This window comes from Varanus komodoensis, unplaced genomic scaffold (genome assembly GCF_004798865.1).
Source record: "Varanus komodoensis strain SLA01 unplaced genomic scaffold, ASM479886v1 scaffold18_1, whole genome shotgun sequence".
Taxonomy (NCBI): domain Eukaryota; kingdom Metazoa; phylum Chordata; class Lepidosauria; order Squamata; family Varanidae; genus Varanus; species Varanus komodoensis.
This window is the reverse complement of record NW_025335548.1, coordinates 6,151,077-6,160,344: the sequence shown is the minus strand read 5'-3', so window position 1 is coordinate 6,160,344 and position 9,268 is coordinate 6,151,077. Positions and strand designations below refer to the sequence as shown.

At 41.1% G+C, this 9,268-nt stretch overlaps 1 protein-coding gene across 2 annotated transcripts in view; it reads left to right on the top strand.

Annotated features, from left to right (window-relative positions):
• Positions 1 to 9,268, top strand: part of GULP1 (GULP PTB domain containing engulfment adaptor 1) — a 201,883-nt gene that overhangs the window by 169,477 nt on the left and 23,138 nt on the right. The gene's annotated exons all lie outside the window — the stretch shown is intronic.

Here is a 9,268-nt window from a genome sequence, read left to right as displayed (position 1 = left end):
CTTGGAGTTGTCCCGCCACCACTCGCTCTAACACCTTGTCCAGAAACAGGATGTTGGCCACAGGTCTATAGTTAGTGGCCATCTCTGGATCCAGTGACGCTTTCTTCAGGACTGGTCGTATTACTGCTTCCTTTAAAGGGGCAGGCACTTGACCCTCCCTCAGAGAAGCGTTAACCACTTCCAAGATCCAGGTCCCAATCCCGTGCTTGGAGTTATTTATTAACCAAGACGGGCAAGGATCCAATAGGCAAGTGGTGGGACGCACTCATCCAAGCACCTTGTCCACATCATCGGGCCGCAATAATTGAAATTCCTCCAATAATTTTGGACCAGACGGTAGCATTGGCGCCTCCCCAGAGACCTCTGATTCATTAGTGGAGTCCAGCTCGTGACGAATCTGAGCGATTTTCTCCCTGAAATGCCTGGCAAAGTTGTCACAGCGGACCTTTGAGGGTGGCATCGGATCTTCCTTAGGACCCGGGCAAACCAGGCCTTGTACCACTTGAAAAAGCTCTGCTGGACGGCATTGTGAGGAGGCAATGGAAGCGGAAAAAAACTTCTTTTTCGCCACCTTCACCGCCACAGCATAGGCCCGATAGTGGGCTCTCAAGTGTGTTCGGTCAGATTCATCCCGTGATTTCCTCCACCTATGCTCTAGTTGTCTCCCAACCCGCTTCATCACCCGCAATTCAGGTGTATACCAAGGGGAAGAGCGGACTCTGCCTGGTGGAAGAGGACGCTTGGGACGCTTGGGAGCCATGCATAGTCAATGTCAGAAGAAGAGGAAGACCAACTACGAGATGGATCAATTCCTTCAAGAAAGCCACAGCATTACAAGTATTTCACGGAGGACCTTTATTCACAGGGTTGCTATATGATGGAGATAACTTGAGGACCCTTAACAACAAAGGAGCACTCCCCCAGAATGGCTGCCATGGTGGGCATGACCAGTTACAGGAGACTTATTTTCCAGAAGGCAAATGCATGAGAATAAAAGAGAAGCTTCATTGCAATGTGGCAATATTATTTTTATGTGCCAAAAGTATTATAGATATTCAGATACATGTCGGGAATATACTTAAGTATGATACCTATTTAGAAAAGTCTTACAAGCAGATCTTAAAAAACTTGATGGATATTGTCAAAGGCTGTTCGATTTAATTCTAACCCAGTCATAGAACCTGTCCATTAGTACCCGACTTAATGGTAAAAATTAAGAGAAATGTAAAGAGGTAGTACAATATGCTACTACAAACAGGATTCTGGAATGCCATGCATCTTCTTAATGCTGGTAATAGACCCCTTCTCGTGTAAGTTTTGGTCAGTTCTCCTCCCTTTCTTCTACACATCCAGCACAAACATCCCGTTTGGTTGTGGCAAAACCGCAACCTGAGAGAGAAGAAAGAACCCCTCCTTTCTTTTATTAATAATTCAAAAATATAATAAGTGGTTAATTGTGCCATTACATGCAGAGAACAATTATTCCAATGGCACTCCATTTTTAAAAGTGAGAGTGATATTGCAAGTTTGGAAATACATGGATTTCAGCGTAACGGTTGTGTTTGGGTCTGGACTAATGGAATTGATTAGTCCAAAATGAACTGAAACGGATTTCTCACCCATCATTGAGCAAGATGGAGGGAATTTAAACAAGCAAGCAAGCAAACTGGAAACTCTGACATAATTTGTCTCTGAAACTTTAGGAATGGCCTGTCCTGAACAAATGTTAAATATTAATTGCTACCATTACCCACAAGGTCTTTCATTTCCCACTCCTCATTAATAACACTGGCTCTGATATTTGTATTGCACAAAATATTTAGCTATAAGCATGCAAATTCAAAAACACATTATTCATGAAGATGTAATACAAGAAAGCTCTATGTGGTTCGCTGGTTACATTAAAAATAAAACATTTACTTTCAACTTTAATTTTAGCTTTCACCGAATTTACACCAAACTTGCACTGAAGTTTTAATGTAAGGATTTAAAAACGTATATTAATCATATACTATTAGAGTTTATTATTATTAGTGAGGATATTTACAATGCAATTTTTCAAGATCATGATCATATATATATATAATATAAGGCTGCTCCATATGGAAAACAAAATAATTACGTGCACAATCCCTGCATTCAAAGTTTAAATTACATGCTAACTTGTTTCTTATCCATACCTCGTATTCCCTCGCAATTTATATCCAATATTTCTCATGTGATAACCTTGCAATGCAATAAACAAAACTTCTGATTTCACAACTCTAAAACTACACATACACACACAAGCAAACATATATCCTATCACTAATATCTGTAGTGTGTGCAGACAGTTGAGTGTCCCGGGGGGTTTTCACAGCTTTGCTGATTCCTCCTCCTCCTTCATTAGACAACATTGTTTGTACAGTTCGACAGAGAATGATCTTGGCACAGCTGGTAGATAGATAGCTTATTCCTAGTTCATTTAGTTCCACCACATAGGGCAGATTTTTAAAAGAAGCTTTTCTAGTACTTTTGAAGGGTCCAAATTGTGTGTGACTATAGATCCTCAGCAACAAAAACAAAATCAAAAATCTTATTTTTCAAGTTATCTCCATAGGCAAGACTTTTTCCCTAACAGACTTTTTCTGCACGTGAATGGGGAGACTGATTATTCCTACTGTGTGTGCTTTGTTGCAGTACAGTGTTAGCCAACTGTGCAAAGTTTCTACGTGTTCCCCATTTTATTTAACATTTGCATACACTGCCAGGAGAAGCCATTCTGCACTTTGATGTTAGGTGCCTTCAGTGACACCCAACTGTATTGCTTTCTTCTACCTAACACCAAGGAAACCCTTTGATTTTGTTTAGATTTACTTATGGTCTGGGCAAAGGTGAAGACGTTGAAACTACCCTTGGAGGTGGAGGTGTTGTTGGTCAGTAGAAAGCCTGACTCAGGGATGGGGACTCAGGCTGTTCTGGAAGGGGTGACACCCACCCTGAAGGATCAGGTTCATAGCTTGAGGGTATCCCTTGATGAGATGCTGCTTGCGGCTCTAAAGGTGGTGGCAGTAAGAAGCATATTTGCACATTGCAAAAGGTGTTGGGTTTGACCATCAAGGCCCAAACAGACGATGGCCTGGCTGTCTGAGGGCCTGAATCTGCCTGGGCATCTTTAGCAGAGGCTCTTTTGGGGGCATCATCAACCCCAAATGGAGCCTCCAATGCTCCAAACTTACGGGCTTCCCTTTGAATGCGGGAGAAGCACAGAGGCAAGGACTGCCTCCACACTTGTCCTGCAAGGGACATGGATGGCCATTTTTAGCAGCAGTCTCTGTCATTTGCCCTTGCTTTCAGAAAGAAGGGGCTGAGACGTTGCTGGGATTCCTTGTCCCTCAGCAGAGCCTCGCTCCTTGTCTCCCTGTCACCTGAGATGCAGAAAGAACCACACTGGATGCAAGCGTGGAGAGGGCCCCCTGGAGCTCAGTGTTCCCGGAAAGGTGTTTCCAAGGTCAGAGCTGGACTCCAGCCTGTTCCACAGCTGTCTAGCTAGCATCTAGCAGACGTAAAACGGTGTCCTTGATATTCTAATGCAAGCTGCTTCTAATGTTCTTGTTGTTATCATTTTAAACTGTTGTGTATCACCTTGATGGCCTTTGCCTTTAGCAAATGTATATAAATGATAATAAAGCAGTAAATACATTATCTTTTATAAATCCAATTTTCTCATGTAGATGGTTTTAATCTATCTTATTTAAAACACGTGAAATATTAAGAAATCTGGGAGAGGAAATACTAAGATAATGAAAATTGTGGGAAGAAGGAAAGCAGTATGATGAATAGTTTTACAGTTGGCACCCATTTGTGCTCTAGACTGGCATAAGTGCTATGGCAGTGAAGTGCCTTCTCACAGTTTTGCAAGAATGGTCTTTGTATTCCTCCAAACCAATACTGTGGCAGCACTGGGAACACAGCGCGAAGCAGTCCTGGTGTTTTCCTGAATTTCCCTTGTTCCTCCCTTGTTCAAGGGTGCATGCAATCCTCTCCATGAGCTCCCCAGAACTGCTGCGCTCTTCTTAAGGGCTGCTTACCACTGTTTAAAAACCCCGACTACTCTGTGGTTACAGCAATTTAGCAATGTGTGCATGTCCTCCACATTTGGATGTTCACTGCTACATACTGCATATGCCACAACTGGGTTTGCCACCTAAGATGATTTACATCACCCTTCCTCACCCTTCACAAGGAGGTTCTCCATGTAGTGAACCATCACTGCCCAAAGAAGTTATATTTCCATCCTCAAGATACAATCCTCTCTGCAGATCTTCCTATATCTAATAATTGATCCTGGTTTTATTTGTATATATCATCTTACACCTGATCAGGCTAGACTCAAATGGGAATTGAAGGCATCTTTTGTTTTACAAAGGCGTAATACTGATTTCCCTTAAGCACCATTTATATCTGGCATCATTTATTAAGAGCTGTAGGAGATCTATAAAGCTTGTTCACCTTCATATTCTCCTTTCATGAAAATAGGGTTGGGCATATTTTAATATATTTATTGAAGTCTCTATCTTTAAAATATGGTAAGAAATGAAATGTTCTTTGGAGCTGAGAGTTAGACGACCAATTGCAGAAATACAGTTTTCTTGATTTATTTAATAAATTGTGCCAGTTGTGTTGTTATGCTTTATCAAGTCGTCTCCAACTGATGGCACCTTATGAATGAAAGCCCTCCAAAATGTTCTATCCATGCTTAGCTTCTTCTGAAATACGACAGCCCCAGGTTTGTCATTTTTGCTTTTAGGAAAAGCTGTGGCTTGATTTGATCCAGGATCCACTAGTTGGCCTTTCTGTTGGTTCAAGGTATTTGCAAAGCTCCTGTCCAGAACCATGTCGCAAATGCATAGACCTTCTTCCTGTTGCGTGATCTCTTTAATCCTAGTTTAGCCAACATTTAAACCATGGGTCCTCAAACTACGGCCTGTGGGACGGATGTGGCCCACCGTGACCACCCATCCAGCCTGCGCCGCCGCTCACCACCCGCGTGTGCACAGGAGGTGGAGGCTTGCTCACTCGGAGATGGTTTTGAACTCGCAGGGAGATCTCCGAGCGAGCCGCCACCGCCGCACACGCCCAACGCCACCTCGCCACCAGCCCCAGCCCCTGCCCCCAGGCACCCCCACCTCACCGGCCCAAGACAGTCACCACCGCCTTTCAACTGACCTCCTATTGAAAAAGTTTGAGGACCCCTGATTTAAGCAGATGGTTAAAACACATTTGTGAAATGTTAGTGGTATGTCTACTCTGCTATTCTAAACTAACTTGCTCTCTGATGGGGCCTTCTTATCTGTTGATTCATGACGAAAACTATTTTACTGACTTAACTTGTTCGTGCTTCTATCAGTGGACTTGGATTTAATGGCATTCATTGCATAATCTAGCAAAACATTTCAGGATCATTAATAGAGGCAGGCATTACACCAACTGCTATGGTCATGCTGAAATGTGTTGGATTTCACAGCCAAGTTAAATGAAGATGTGCAACATCAAATATAGTAACCGTGTATCAAGCCCATGAAAGTCGGAATCCAAATGCTGTGAAAAAACAAAATAATGGAGGCTGTTGTTTCAATATGGCAGTAACCTTCACCCACCGGCAGGTGTGTCTGCTATAACTTGGTAGAAGAATGTTTTGAATATGACACAGTAGATTCAGTCTTGGCATCTCCAGCTAGCAACCCTGGACCACTGGATCTGTTACCTGCTTCCAGTGGTGGTTTCATGGTAGTGTGCTGCATGGATGCCTGAACACATCTTTACAAGTGAAGCTACCAGAGCCCCCATGGCTGTTCCCATCCTGGTCCAAGTATGTGTAAGGCTTTCCACAGTCTGCTTTCTCTTCCTTGTTTTTTTCCCAAACATGTAGGTGGGATGCCAGCTAAAGGTCAGACTTCAGTTCCTGATTTTGCATGCATTCTAGGTAGATAAACAGTGTTGACAAAAGCCTTTGCATGTAATCAAATAATGTGGTGATGAATGTTTAGTAACAACATTTAATAGATTAATCTATGAACTGCTTTAAAGCATTTTGATTTATTTAAAAGGTGCCTCCAATTAATTTGAAAGGAGAATAATTTTTAAAAATGGAATGCACTTATAAATCCATTAGTGGAAGGTACCGTATCGGAAAATCTTTTATCCTGCTGTCTCACACGGGAGGAGTCCCCCTTTATGTATAAAGTATTATAAACAAATCAAAAATAAATATCCTACTAATGCATAATTCATCATATATAACTCAAACTAATGAAAATAACAAGTACAGTCAAATGCTATCCTCAGAGTAATCATTCCAAGATGTACAAAGAGGCTCCATTTCTTATACAACTATTTGTAAACAGTTTATTATTTCTTGCTTTTACATAAAAAGTTGTTTTTCATGCCAGTATCTGCGGTGACATATGTAGTGCCTTGGAGAACCATTCACACAACCCCTTTGCTTTTTCCGGTGCGATGTAGTGGTTACGAGTGTGGGAGTGGAACTCAGGAGATCTAGATTCACTCACTGTTTGACTTCAGGCCAGTCACAGACTCTTGGGCTAACCTATTTGTAGGTTGTTTGTTCTTTGGAGAATAAAATGGAAAGTAGAAACTCGCTAGCCACCTTGGGTTCCTTGCAAGAGGAAGAAAGGCAGGAAGTAAATCTAATAAAATTTATGTATTATTACTATTATTTATGGCACAACATGGGACTGAAATGGATTCAGTGGGAACTCTTACCGTTTGACATATACAAGACAAGACATTCAACACAGTGAAAGTGCACAGTGTTTTTACTGGGGCACAAAACTTAAGTAAGCAAAAACAAACTAGTATTTGTTCATTGCTTAAGCATTCAGCCAACCAGCCAAGAGATGGTTCAAAAATATCTCAGCTCGGCTGAAGCCCTTAGAAATCATCAGCTTTACACTGAACTCATTGAACCCTCGTCTTTTAAGAATTAGCATCCTGCCTTGTCATTCCTTTTTGATAATCCTGTGTGTGATTTATAAGTGACCTTCAAGCATTTTGCTGTCAAAAGGTAAGCCAGGTTGAAATCCATATTCTATAATTTGGTATTTCAGCGTCGTATGGTGTGAAGAGACTTTGTATCTTTGATTAACTTTTTCTGTATAGATGAATATTGCAACAAATTAGATGGGCAGGGAAGAAAACACGAATGTTTAAATTACATCCTCAACGGAAGATGCTAAGTGTAGATTTTTGTTTTTATGTTCTTTCATTCATTTTCTAAAAATCTGAGTGTAGCATTCAGTATAGAAAAACATATTTCCTAAGCTGTGTTTGTAATGAAAGTCTAGCCCATTTATCATAACATATCCATTAGGGGCAATTTTGTATGTAATACAAATTAATGCTGTTTTGACCATTTCCCAAATAATTATGTAGGAGGCATCATCACTGAAGCTGTATCATAGTTGTTATATGGTGGTTTTCTTCACTACCTACAGATTTTAACTCCAGTTCTCATTCTCCTTCCTAGTGACATATTTCACTAAGTTAAGCTTGTTTGATCATGAGCAGAGCATTCAAAAATGGCTGAGTGTACAACCACAAGTGTACATCATGTTTTACTCATTTGGTTTGTACGGTTTGATTGGGTTTGTTTTTTAGATTCATAAGTAGATTTTTTTAAAGTGTGCTGTTCCCTTGTCAGATCTGCTTTGGCATTAAATCAGAGGCATTTCCAGTGTTTGATCCTAAATGTATGAAGACCGTACCATTTTTCAAAGTTATTGCTTCCATGTGGTGGTTTACTTTTCTTCATGTTACAATAAGATATCGATTCTTACAATAATGTTTGCATCCCACCCAAATGCATAAATAGATGCTAGTCAATATACTTCAAGACTTCTAAAAATATCTATCAGCATCTTTCACCATCTGTTCTGAACAGACAAAATCATCTTTACTAGTCAGTGCTTGTGAGAATCTACGAGTAAAGAAGCATAGCTGCAAATTCATTTCCATTTTTTCTAAAGGAGAAGCCTGTTGGGAGACTGCTTTAACAGCTAAGGAACAGAGCAGTATCCTGCTTGGCCAGCTGAGGTACATAGACAAGAATTGCTAGTGGGTGCTTTACATCTGTGGAGTCTTTGTTAAGCAGCATCTGAAATATAGAGTTGGAGTGGGTGGAGGCAAGGCAAAATGAGACAGGCTCATCAGCAAGAAAATTATTTCGAGTAGTTTGCCAAAAATACAAGTACTTACCAGATCCAGAGGGAAATGCACTGACAAGGCTTTTTCTTGCTTTTTTGGCCATTTCAAAGTCATATCAGGTTCATAGTAGCCACGCACTGCTGTCAAGCCACTCACCAGGATCAGTCTAAAAGCCGACACCTGATTTAGAGCAGTCACATTTCTTTGTGAGTGTTGTATTTCTTCCTGTGGTGCTGCTGCTGGTGGGTTCAAATTTTGCAATGCTATGCTGAGCATGATGGGAGTATAATATCCCCCTCCCCTACTTTACCTCACTTCCCCATCACTTCCAACACCTCTGAAAACATGACTTGAAGCAGCATTCCTTCTGGTATTGGCGCTGAGCGAATTGTGCTGGCAGCAGAGGAACACAGCAACGCAAGGTTCAGCCCTGTTCTCCCACATACACTTTGTGGGAATCACACACACACACACACACACACACACACCCTTTAGGCTTTAGATGTGAATGGGGTGCAGGGGAAGGTTGGAGGTGTGTAGAACGCAAAGTGGCTGCTTCATCACAGCTCATTTGGTCCTACAGGCATGATTAGACCACAGTGAACCACTTGTGTTCTCCCGCCTTTTCTTTTAATAATTTCAAACCAGTTATTGTGGATGGGAGGAAGCCAATTGGCTTAGGACCATGGGGGTGGTCAATTCATATAATCCTAGAAACAGTAAATTAAGATTATACTTGTATGTATTGAAGCTTAATGTATGTAGCAGTACATTCTCGTACATCATACCAAGGCCAAGATGCCCAATCAGAGCACGCCTTGTAATAAGCTGCTTTGGTATGAGTGATTGGAGAGAGGAACTGGTTCATGAAGTTTTATTGAATACGGAAAATACTTGGCTGGGCTTTAACCACCCAACCGTGTTTGCAAAACAATTGAATCCTGGGGATTTGCAAACATATTTGGCACATTGGGATAATTTTATGGACAGAGCGAATGTGATAAAATTTCATTTAATTGCAATGATTTATTTAATGAATATGGTAAACTTGCTTTTGCCAGTA